This window comes from Mus caroli, chromosome 16, assembly GCF_900094665.2.
Source record: "Mus caroli chromosome 16, CAROLI_EIJ_v1.1, whole genome shotgun sequence".
Lineage (NCBI taxonomy): Eukaryota > Metazoa > Chordata > Mammalia > Rodentia > Muridae > Mus > Mus caroli.
In genome coordinates, this window is record NC_034585.1 from 62,570,126 (window position 1) to 62,583,560 (window position 13,435).

At 37.5% G+C, this 13,435-nt stretch overlaps 1 protein-coding gene and 1 non-coding gene across 5 annotated transcripts in view; one reads left to right on the forward strand and one right to left on the reverse strand.

Annotated features, from left to right (window-relative positions):
• Cadm2 (cell adhesion molecule 2) overlaps positions 1 to 13,435 on the reverse strand; it is a 932,542-nt gene that overhangs the window by 247,321 nt on the left and 671,786 nt on the right. The gene's annotated exons all lie outside the window — the stretch shown is intronic.
• On the forward strand, positions 8,034 to 8,094 carry LOC115029602. Its single transcript, XR_003835171.1, has one exon. It is a non-coding gene; the product is annotated as a U7 small nuclear RNA (small nuclear RNA).

Consider the following 13,435-nt stretch of genomic DNA (forward strand, 5'->3'; position numbering starts at 1 on the left):
AAAAAAAAAAAAAAAAAAAAAAAAAAAAAAAAAAAACAGTTAGTATCTAAATTTCTTATCATATATATTATATATACATATATGTGTGTGTATATATAATTATATATTAAATAATACAACCTGCATATACAACTAGGATTACATTTTTTAACTGCTTTATTAATTAACATTCCAAATATTCCCCCCTGCTGGTCCCCCCTCCAAGAATTATTCACCCCTTCACATCACCCCTTTGACTCTGAGAGGGTGCTCCCCTACCCACACACTCACAAATTATAAAATATATTTTATAAATAAGAAAAAGTAATCTACTCTAGATTTTATTTTCAGGTAACATCATTTTCTTAATTATTTGCTCCTATTTTTCATAAATTATATAATTATAGAAAAATATTCATCACAGTATAACAAGAGGAGAGAATACTTCTCAAAACTGAAATGAAAGCAAAGTCAGCTGATTGTAACAGTGGGATATGGTGAGTGCCATTCCTGGGTAACATTCACAAGAAAGCTGTGTGTAAGGATGAAGAGAGAACAAACGCAGATCTCTTGAATGAAAAGCTTGGAACAGGTCCTGACATTTTTCAGTCTGATGTTTAGATTATGAAGTCCTCAGAGGATATAAATGAGAAAACAATCACAGTCACGTCAATGAGAGTCAAGGACCATTGTGGCAGCTGCAGATTGGCAATTGATTTGCAGTGGGAGCTTTGATACCAGGAAGATCAAGGAAGAGTTGTGTAATGGTCAGAATGAGAGATGGCCACATCACAAACTTGATAAGTACTATAAGAACTGATGCCAGCGAGACACAGTTGAATGAAGAGATACGTTCCTTACTCTCAAATCAGTTGACAAGATGGCAATAAATCATGAACTTCTACCAACGAGTTTCTAGAAGGGAGATTAATACAAAGCTACCTTTGTATAGGTTAAGAGGATATCATTTCCAACCAGTTATAGCGCTGTAAGTATGTCAGTAGAAAGACATACATCAGTTAAATAAGATGGCACAGACTAACTCCCACACAAATAAAAAAGAATGCACCATGAACCCCCTTGTTAGAACTTCTTATTTTATGAATAATTAGCATGTAATAGTAAATAAATGTAGCTGGAATCCCTTTCTGCATAGTATATTTTAACTATTAACAAGACAGACTCTTGCTCTGAGATCCAGGGTTTCTCATTTGTGGCTTTAATCTTCCAAGGGCTTTAGAGGAAAATAGAAGGGCATAGTGAGAACGATATTCTCTGTAGAGCTAGTAAACCTTAAATGAACAGAAAGTTAGAAATTTTGCCAAAATAAATAAGGAGAAGATAAGGTGTCGACTCAGACAGCTTCAAGTGGGTGGAGGTTATAGCTGTGCTTTCAACCATCAGGCTTTCAAAATACACCTCCCTACATATTTGATGCAGTGGGAACTTCATATTGTAGTTTTACATGATCTTCTTCAATCACTGATCATGTGTTCTTACATTTTAGCTATGTAAAGCACTTCCATTCCTCAAAACCCACTGTGTGCTCTAAACTATGCCAGGGCCTAGCAAACACAGAAGTAGATGCTCACAGACAGCTATTGAATGGATCACAGGGCTCCCAATGGAGGAGATAGAGAAAGTACCCAAGGAGCTAAAGGGAGCTGCAACCTGATAGGTGTAACAACATGATGAACTAACCAGTACGCTGGAGCTCTTGACTAGCTGCATATGTATCAAAAGATGGTCTAGTCGGCCATCACTGGAAATAGAGGCCCATTGGACTTGCAAACTTTATATGCCCCAGTACAGGGGAACTCCAGGGCCAAAAAGTGGGAGTGGGTGGGTAGGGGAGTGGGGCGAGGGAGGATATGGGGGACTTTTGGGATAGCATTGGAAATGTAAATGAGGAAAATACCTAAAACAAAACAAAACAAAACACCAAAACTTGTTCACTTTAAGAAAATGTGAGCAGTCAAGGTTCTCCTTCAGGCCCAAGTATTCCTTAGTCCACTTCCACATTTTAGCTGCACTCCCGATGTTATTCAGAGAAACCCACCTTGCCACAGTCCCTCCCCTGGTACTGGAGCAGAGGAACTCCTTGCAAAGTCATCACAATTCCAAAGTTCCTGGAAAAGTCAGCTCATACATATATCCCACCAAAGTAATTACTTTGGGACTCAAATCTCTGTCTCGGTGTTTTTTGCTTGAGAATCCTGCCTAGTTCTTGAACAATTTTTATTGATTCTTTTAATTTGCTATATAGATCACACTGACCTCACACTCAAAGGAGATTCGAGTGCCTTTGGCATTTGAATGGTGGATTAAAAGCCTACTCTACAATGACTGGAAATTCTTCTGTATGATTTTTTTTTTCATTTATTATTTTTTTTTCCCCAGACAGGGTTTCTCTGTATAGCCCTAGCTGTCCTGGAACTCACTCTGTAGACCAGGTTGACCTCAAACTCAGAAATCTGCCTGTCTCTGCCTCCCAAGTACTGGGATTGAAGGCATGTGCCACCACTGCCCAGCTTCATTTATAATTATTATCGTGTTGTTTATATGTATAATATCTTTACTTCATTTTTTAAAAAAAATTCTAGTTATTTTCTCAGCCATATAAACTAAGATCATATTTTTTTCATCTTTTTGTCTATTTTTTTCTAACACAAAACTGTTGAAGATGACAATATACTAGAGGGCCAGTTCCATAGGATATTGAGCTTCATCTGTGTAGAAGATGGTAAAAGGTTTTAACCCATAAACAGAGGCAAAAGTATATTTTCACTAAGTATTCTAACTTACTTTATAATATTAATGTTCTTTGCTATAAGTGTTTGTATACAGTAATATATTTTAATAATAGGATTAAATGTTTTTGCTTAGGATGTTTTCCAATCAATTTTATTATCTGTTACCATGGACCAACTAATTATGTATCTATTTTTATTATCTATTCTGTTTATTATCTATCTATCTATCTATCTATCTATCTATCTATCTACCTACCTATCGTTCTATCTCTCATGTATTTATCTATCGAATGTATCACCACCACCAGCACCATCATCATCATCTACCATTTAGCAATCTCTGTATCTTATCCCGCTGTATCCACAGGCTCAATAATCCCAGATTAAACCAACTGCACATAAAAAGATGTATCGTCATTAAGCATATACAAACATTTTTCTTCTGACTCTTCTCTAAATAATGAAGTATACTATTTACAATGCATTTAAGTTGAATTCGGTATTATTTATAATCCTGATACAGCAATGTATTTGGGAATTGATACAGATTTTACCCCTTGAGAGGCTCATTAGTTTTAAGTGCAAATTTAAACTGTGTTTTAGATTTTGGAAAAGAAATTCCTATTTATTTTCATGCCCAAAGGAGAGAGAAAAGAAAAATTGCAATCAATGATATTTCTGTTGCACAATAAGCCCAGCTGGGAGAGTAGGTGGGGTCAAGGAACCTTCCCTAAAGTTCCAGATGTGGATCCTAGCTGTCTCTTTCTCTCCTCCCTTTTACAGACTCTAACTAAAGGAAATGGCCAAAGGCAACAACACTGATAATAAAAAATATATTGCCTGCAGAAGTTGCACATGTTATAAACCAATTTTCTATTTTTTATGAAGTAGCGAGTCTGTGAGGTATAGGAGAGAATCAGATAAAAAACCTATTAACAATTCTTACATATTTCTTACACTGTTTTCCTGTTTTTTTTTTTTTGAATGTTAATGGATTGAGTATTTTTAGAAAATGTTAAAAAAGAAATTTGGTTATAACTACTATTAATTGTTTTTGAGTGAGACACAAAAATGAAAATGATAAAATATGATAAGAAACTCTTATTTTGATGTAATCCAATGTGTAAACTTTAAAAATATCTTTGCATAGTTATAAATGGATCAAAACAACTTTATTATGACTCAGAAGCTTTTCTGTTGCTTCATGTAGATTATGAATAGAGACAGCATATTTCCTTTTGCTGTTCACCTTGCAGAATATCTGTGAATGAACGGGGTCTGCTGAATGCCTCGTGTTCTCTGTGATGAATTATGCAGAAGCTCTATTCCAGAACTATCCTAAGGTGCTAAAAGTTCATGTCTGCGAGTTGTTTGTGACTCACACAGATGTAGTGGACAAATACTTATTTTTCCTTTACTCAGAAGCCCAAATTTTTGTATGGAATAAAATGTCACCGAGTGCACAATTGGGTGGATTGAGAAGCTCAGACAAGATGTTTTTCTAAGAGACAAAATTAGCATCCTTGTTTCTAGGATGTGGACAGAAAAAAATTCAGAGTAACCCACTTTAGAAGATGTGCTTCAAATCTCATTAATAGCAAAGGGACTGGAACAGAACAACTCGCTTATTGATTTGAACATTTCCCCAACACTGTTATTTTATATTTAGAAAATAAACACCACTTCTTTCAGAGTGGTCAGAGGTAAGAAACTTTGTATTTCTATATGGTAAAAATTATGGGGGATGAATACTTCATATAATAATGAAGTTACAAAAGCACTCAGAGAACACTATAGATCCTTTTTATAGACTGCAAAGTGTTAAGTTGATTTCATAAATGTGTATATTATTATTTGACTCTATGTGTGCTGCCTGAACTTACTTATCACAAAAATAAAACGTAAATCTTTCATTCTCAAAGAATTTATTTATTGCAGAACTTGGGAGCATGGGAGCTTTTGAATTCTTTTCCTTAAATGCTAAGGAATGACTATCAAAGTAGAGAAAGGACGAACTTTATTATCTCCAAGGTATCAGATACAAAAGACAATGAATTTTTCTGATACATGAAATATACTACTTAATTTGATCTCTACTTCAGAATATTAAGCCTTCTAATTTCTTCTCACCTTTGTGTTATGTCTATGTGAGTTAATCTTGGTTATCAATTTTATAGCCTTGGGAACTGAGGATCTCAGGAGAGAAATTGCTTCCCCCAGATCCACCTGTGATTCTGTTTATAGAGCTGCTGCTGCTGCTGTTGTTGCTTTTGTTGTTGTTGTTGTTTTGAAAGATGGAGGAATCCTAGCTTACTGTGTGTGGTGCCAATACTTACTGGAAAGATGGACCTGGTTATCACAAAGAGAACAGATCAGACAGGAAACAAGCCAGTCAGCAGGACTCATTCTTGGTGATCTATACCTCATTTCTGCTGCCAAATTACTGGAGTGTTTTACTCAGTGATGGACTCTAGCCTACAAGTGAAATGCCCCATTTTTTCCAATCACCAAATTTGCTTTTAGTCCTGATGTTCATGACAGCAAGAGAGAGCAAACTAGAACAATGTATCAAAGATTTTTTTGTTTTTTGTTTGTTTGTTTTTTGTTTTGTTTTGTTTTGTTGTTGTTGTTGGTGGTGGTGTTTTATTTGTTTTTTCAAGACAGGGTTTCTCTGTGTAGCCTTGGCTGTCCTGGAACTAACTCTGTAGACCAGGTTGGCCTTGTGTCAGAAATCCACCTGTCTCTGCCTCCCAAGTGCTGGGATTAAAGGTGTGTACCACCACCGCCCAGCTGTATCAAAGTTTTAAGTGGCTTAAAAAAAAACATGATCTAGGAAACTGGGATGACGTGTAAAACAGCTACCTAGGAACTACCCACTATTTTCAAGGCTAGAAGACAAGGCCTATTATTTTCAGAGAAAAAAATCTCTACATCCAAAAGAAGCATAACAGAGCATCAATTATATATTAAAGTCATTGTATCAGAAACAATGCATTCTGCCTGTGTTTATGTACTAATGGAAAGTCTGATAGATAGCAACTGTGATTCCATCCTAAATTATAACCTGAGATACATGGATAACAATGTTACCTACTCTCATTAAAGAAGGTAAAAAGAGGAATTCTGAAAGCATGAAGCTATTTTATATAAATAAGGTATCTGTTTTGTTGGCCCTCTCTTGTCAAAACTGCTCTGCTTAAAGGTATCCTTGTATTTGTTTTTTCCTTGATGGAGAGGCATTCACATGATTGTGACAAGCACAAGTGAGATTGGTAATATAATAGCAGGACTCATCAGAGTTCTTTTTAGTCCTACCTGGGAAAGCTCAGTCCTATATAGCAATATTACTTGAGCTTCATTTTTAATAAAACCAAACTAAGTATGGAGTTATCAACAATAGGCACACCTGAAGGATCACACTGGAAATAGCACACACATGTAAGCAAATTTACCTCTGTGTTGGAAATAAACATAATAATTTCAAGTATTTGAGTGCCCAGATCATGTTTAAAATAATCCGCTCAGTGAATCTTTTTCCTGGAATGTTGAACATCTTTATTTTTTTCTGGGAAGAATGGCCAAGGAGGAGAAAAGTCAATGCTCGTCATATTTCTTGCTGAGTTCATAATTAGCATCAGCAAATATTTTTTTGTGTCTCCTCTGTGAGTGGGGGGACGGTGATGTTCAGCATCACTGACCATCATCTAAATGTCCAACGCTAAATTAAGTTTCTCTGATTTATACTCATTGCTTCATGTGTGTCTGGGCTCATCTGTTCTTACAAGCTGCTCAGTTGTGCTCCTACCCGCAAATTATGTGACACAACCAACCTGGTGCTAATTTACGGATCTCTGTACTCTGTGCAAACACCGCCGCCAACACAAACAACAAAAGATTTCAGTTTATATAGATATTTCTGCTCGTTATTGGTTTTTTACTTCCTTTGTCTCTAAGTGAGCACTGCCAAGCCTATAACATACCCGCAGTAATTAAGAACACGTGAAGCAAATCAACAGTATACTTTTCCATCTGTTGGTCTGCAGTGCTTTAAATTATTTGTACACCCTGGTGAAATATATAGAACTTCCATTCAGTATATTAAGTTATTCTTTGTGAAAGGAATACCACAGCTTGGAAAAGAAAGTATATTAAGCCATCTTTTGAAGAGTTGCTTTCAGAGTCTAGCACACCTTTGGTGGGGTGGAATGACAGGGCTCCTGCCCCCTGGGACAAGGCCAACAGGGCATGGGCCTCCACAAGGTTCGAAGGCTGCTGTGGGCATATGAACTAACCACTACCCCCAGAGCTTGTGTCTCTAGTTGCATATGTAGCAGAGGATGGCCTAATTGGCCATCATTGGGAGGAGAGGTCCTTGGTCTTGGGAAGATCATATGCCCCAGTACAGGGGAATGCCAGGGCCAGGAAGCAAGAATGGGTGGGTTGAGGAACATGACGGTGGGCAGGGGTGGGGGTGGAGGGTATAGGAGATTTCCAGAGAGGCAACTAGGAAAGGTGATAGCATGTGAAATGTAATTGAAGAAAATATCTAATAAAAAATAGTTAAAGAAAAGACTTGTTTGTATAATAATGGGCATATTCCTCCTTCAAGAAATGTCTTCTCTGTTAATGTTAATGACTTCATGATAATCAGAGTCAACAAGAGTCTGTGGTGGGGGTGGGAAGAAAGTGTGACTAATGTCTCAGCAAATGGCAAACACTGAGATCTCCAAAACAGCCCTTAAGGCTGTGGCAAAGAACTCTAACATCATGAGTTTGAAAATACATAATTCCTTAACTATGCAAATGTAAGGATGCATTATGAATTGTATAAGGAGCTTCACAGATCTAAAGGAACAGAGGCAACCATACTATGAACCATCTTGTCAGAAAGATACAAAGGCAGGAAGATACAAAGGGAGACTATTGAACTCAAAGTTAGCCTGGGACAGAGCAAGGTTAGGCTCAGGTATGATAGAAATGGGAATTTCAGGGCAGGGTCCCACTTAGATAGTTTATCCTCTGTGCTTAACACGGGCAGGCAGATCTCTGGATTCTTTTGTAATGTCTAAAAAAATAAAAAATAAAAAGGTGCTTGCTTGCTCTCTCCTGAGAGTCAAAGGACTAATATGGTGCTTTGTGGGATGGTCAAGGGGGAACCTGGAATAAATAACTGAATTAAAATGTAAATTAAAAAACTGGGCTTTTGGTCTGCATGAGGTAAACTGGGGAAAAGTAATAGAAGTTCTTTTTCTTTTTGGAATTTTTCTCTCGAGATTGCTAAGCTGTCTGAAGATCTTTGGAGAGTGAATACAGCTCTTTAAGAATTTTTTTCTAACAGGATTTCTGATGTCAGGAATCCCAAGAATTACTTAAGAGAGATGACACAGCTCTTTTAGAATTTTTTTTTTTTTTTTTTTTTTTTTTTTTTTTTTTTTTTTTTTTTTTTAGCAGCTGTCCAGAGAAACCTGTCTGAAGAGTGAACACAGCTATTTTTAGAAGTTCTCTAACAGAATTTCTGACTTGGTTGGAAGATCCAAGACTTTTTTTTACAGCAGCTCTTCTGACTTTGGTAAGAAAACCCATGAGCTATTCAGAGAGCTTTTAGAATTTTTACTAGCATAGAGAACTCTCTGAACCAGAGAGAGCTGTCTCGAAAAGAAAGCTAGGCTGTCTCAACCAGAGAATTGTTAAATTTATTCTTATATATTTACTTTTATTGGTTTTTTTTATTTACATTTCGAATTTTATCCCCCTTCCTCGTTTCCCCCATGCCCTCCTCCCTCCCACCTGCCTCTATGAGGGTGCTCCCATACCCACTCCTGTCTCAGCAGCCTAGCATTCCCCTAACCTGGGTCATTAAGCCTCCATAGGATGAAAGGTCTCCCTTCCCAGTGATGCCAAATAAGGCAATCCTCTGCTACACATCTAGCTGGAACATGGGGAACCCCTGTGTACTCTTTGGTTGGTGGTTTAGTACCTGGGAGCTTTGGGGGTCTGGTTGGTTGATATTGTTCTTCCTATGAGGTTGAAAACCCCTTCAGCTCCTACAGTCCTTGCCCTAACTTCCCTATTGGGGTCATCCCCTCCCACGGAGTCCAAAGTTTGGCTGTGTACATCCACATCTGTGTTGGTCCAACTCTGGCGAAAAGGCTGTCTAAAGCAAAGCAGAACGGAGAGAGCAGTCTAAAAAGTTTTCTCAAGCAGACTACAGAGCCAAGAGCTATCTACAGAGAACTGTATAAGGAGCTACCTCCCGCAGAACATAGGCTGCCAGCTTGGACCCATGATTTGATTGATTTGATTTCAAGTTTTGGGGTGTTTGTTTGTTTGTTTGTTTTGGTTTTTCGAGATAGGGTTTCTCTTTGTTTTTGAGGCTCCTAGACAGTCCTTCTCTCAGGAATCTGGACCTAGCTGAGGCTGGTTCTTGGCAGTTTACTGAGGAATTTCCCAGTAAGTCAAAAGATTAAATTTGGAATTTTTCCATCAATATTTGAATCGCTCTCTTGCCTCATCTCTCAGTCCCTTTTTTTCTCTTTTCATTATGTTTAGGTAATAAAACCGAGTTTCTAAAGCATATAAGTCTATGTTTCCAGTCAGCTTACTCATGAGCATTCAACCTTCTCTGAAGTATCTGACTCAGTTTCTATTAATTCTCAGCACATAGACACCGCTACTTCTTTTCTTCTACAGTTCATAAAAAATTACCTCAATTGCCAGTTTGTTGTGACTCAGAAAATGAAGCCCCAAGGCTACAACCCATGATTCACCTTGCCAAGAGTAAAAGAGTTGAAGCAAGAGAGGAGACTGCAAGCAAGACACAGGCTTCTGAGGATGCCTTGTTGCTACCAAATTTACATCAAAATGAAAGAAAAAAATCTCTTTCTCCCATTTCTTTTTGGACAGGATTCGGTTATAATGAAACTCTTAACAATTTTGGTATACGGATTACAGAACGTAAGAATAAAATGGCCAATTTTACCTATTTAGAAATTTAAAAATTTGTAGATTTTGGAAGCAATAGGCATAACTTTATGAGTTTTTTCTAGATTCAAAAACAAATAAAGCTCAGCAGGAAATTTTCTAAACCTATTGTGAGCCAGATATATTTTTTTTCTTTGTCTTCTTTTCAGGAGAAATATATTTGCTGGTATGACAGGGCCACTGCACATATGAACTCACAGCAGTTGTGACTGCATGCGAAAGACCTGCCCAAGATGAAGCCAGTGAAAATCCCAGCATGGCTGAGAGAAGCAGTCACAAAATCCCACCTTAGCTTAGAAGCTATTGTCAACCAATGGCTGCTAGTGTAAGGAGGCTCAATTTTGTTCAGAAATGCAGCCCGGAAGAGGCTGCCCGTGCTCCAGTCAATGCTTCTACACATACCGTACATAGTAAGTGACACAATAGGATTAAAAAGAACGCATAAACTTGAGTGAGAAATTTGGGGTAGGACATACAGGAGGCATTGGAAGTGAAGGAGATGGGGGAGAGAATTTGATAAAAAATGTATGACATGCTCAGGCAGTAAAAAAAAAAAATATATATATATATACATGAGAAAATGAGATAAAATAAATCTTGAAAAAATAAGCAAGGGTACTGAAATATTTATTCTCATTAATATTTAATGACTAACTTTGACACTTCAGGCTTTACTTTGTTTCTTTAGTTTTCAAGATCTACAATGTGCCCAAAACCTTATCATGTTCCTCTCTTTATGAAAAATGATCCTACAAAGAAATAGCAGCAAAAGGCTGTAGTAGACATCTACTTCTGCTAACTGCCAACCTTGGAAGATTTATCAAAATCACAGACTTTCTTGTAAGTTGAAGAGAGGCTGGTATGGGAAACCAGTACATTGGGTTCTGATTCCTTCATAAAGGTGAATGAATATAAGATTCAGATTCCCAACTCAGAATGGACAATTCCTCAGAAATGAGAGTTACCCTAAAATAGTTATAGAATACAAAATAATCAAATCTGACTTTAAAAGGCTACTTTGGACACACATATCTTCATACACACTAACTAACCCAGCTACCCACACACATTCAGCTTTCGATTAAGTTGAAGATTGGTATTAGAGATGGAAGGATAGTGAACATATGCAGATGAAGATCTGGGGTAACCAGAATCTAAAGTCAGAATTCATGACTGCCTTACAGCCTAACACAACCTACAAATAGAGCTGACTGAGAAAAACAGGAGAATGAACTGAAATTTGCAACGGACAGTGACGGGAGGTAGGGGACATGTCCAGGAAGAGAAAGAGACCTGGAATGGGGGAGACCCCCAGAAATCAACAGGGATGTCCTTAGCTATAACTCACAGCATTGGGGATATGGAGCCTGGGGAAGCTGTCTCCTGTGGCCAGGCAGGAACCCCCATGGAGCAATAGGGACACCAACCCATCCATAAAACTTTCAAGCCTAAAACTTACAGGAAATGTTTGTTTTACTTAAAGAAATCCCAACTATAGGGATAGGGAAATTATTTTAGTGGCTTAAGCACCTACTGCACAAGAATCAAGATCTGCGTTTGTATCCTCAGCACTCAGTAAAAGGTCAGGCTTTTCTATGACTACATAACCTTCAAACTGAGAGAACTGACAGGTAGCTATTGGGGACTAAGGGCCAATCAGTCTAGCCAAAATGGCTAGTTTCGGGTTCAGTGAGCTTTCCACATCACAAGAGCAGTGAAGATAGAGAAGCAGAGAGAAAAACAGCTATGTCAATGCTAGCTTCCACAAATATGCATAGACCACACACAGTGCACATATGCACAGATACACACTACTTCCAAGTTGATACAACTCTAGAAAATGCTGTGAGGAACTTACTTTTTTAGTATCTTGTTATCAAGGCAGACTATACCGGTAAACTTAGCAAAATGTACGCATAAAGTTACTTGGATTTTATAGATTAGTAGTATACACAAAAGAGTAAGAAAACTCAGAGTGATCCCCAGGGCAATCTCGTTTTGCAAACTGAGCTACATGTACGATAATTATGAAACCATGGAATGCAGCTGTGCTGTATCCCTTAGTATGCACGCTGGTTATCACCTTCCAAATGCTTTCATTGAAGTAAGTTGTCCCTAGCTAGCGCCAGAGCAGTCCTAAATAAAAGACAATTATTGAGAAACTAACCTGAAAAAATAACATGGCTTTTTATGTGTTTTCAATAAATACACAGGTTTTGCGTGTTTGAATGAATAAGTATATATCAATGTTAAGCATTATGAAAAGAGAAATGCACCTACTACTTACAAGGATGCTATATAATGATGCAGAATATTGGGGGCTTGTTATTGCTTTTTACTCTTGCAAATGATTCTTTTTTTTTTTCTCACTTTAAACTCAGTCTGAAATCATCCCTTCACAGTGAATGATCAGACATACCCCCTCCTCTTGCATCCCTTTGTCTACCCCAGTGCTGTTTGAAAAGGTCTCTTGTTTGCCTCTTCCAAAACAGGGCTGCCTTCACTCTGTTCTAATAGCTACAGCACTCAACAATTTTTTTTTCTCACCACACATGAGTATTGTGTAAACATTCTGCATCTGTTGTACGTAGGACAGCTTCCAATATATCTGTGAAGCCTGTTGTTTTATTTTGCTTTTGTTTCTCTTTTTTAAAAAACAGATTCTGTCATGCTAAAAGGTAAACCAACGTCATCAATCATGTTAAGCAAACCTGTCTCCCTGTGCAGCTGCATTCAACAAACACCTCAGCAAACATCTTTTATGTGTGTATACCAAGTCGGAAGCTAGTTAGCCATGACTCCTGGAGATTCTACTTTGGATTATTTCAATATGGTTCGCTCACAAGCCTGTGTTTTATATATTCCTTTTTTTTCCCCTTTGGTATTCTTTAATTCTCCAGTGTTCCAGACTCTTGTTTTTAATTCAATGAATAAAGACCTAAAATCTTTATATGACTGTTTTATCACTTTAATTCTACATTTCCATGAAGAACAGTTAGCATTTATTCTAGAAATATGTAAGGCTAGTTTTTCCCAAAGATGGAGCAACTTTATGTCATTGTCTAATTTTGGTTAGGAGATATAGGTGGCTCAGTAGATTGGTGACGGTGACACTGGTGGATGTTATTCTCCACAAAGATTTACATTCACTCTTCCTGAGCAACCATGCAATCAACATCACAAATTTTGAAAAGCCCTAATTTGTGTGTGTGTGTGTGTGTGTGTGTGTGTGTGTGTATGTGTGTGTGTAAAAGAGAGAAGAGGGAAAGAGACAATAAAAGCCTTCCCCGAGGTAGTTACCTGCTACTTTTCTGAAGACACAAACTTACCATAGTCTAATCCCTTCCATCTTTTTAGCCCTTAGAGTCTGAGTTACCTCATGAGCATCATCATGTATTAAACTTTTTAAGTTTTACAAACTCTGAGAGGAGAGGCATCACATTGTAATGACCCAATTCCACATCAGAAGGTAGCCTTTTGTCTATCAGCCAATGTCTGTCTTTCTCTCTGTTTTTGTCTCTCCCTCTTTCTCTCACCTCCTCCTCTCTCTTAAATACACACACACACAGACATCTATCTATCTATCTATCTATCTATCTATCTATCCATCTATCTATCATCTATCTATATATCTACGTGTCTATCATGTATCATATATCTAAATGTCTATGTTTCTATCTATCATCAATTTATCATCATCCATTTATTGTAATGTATGTCCT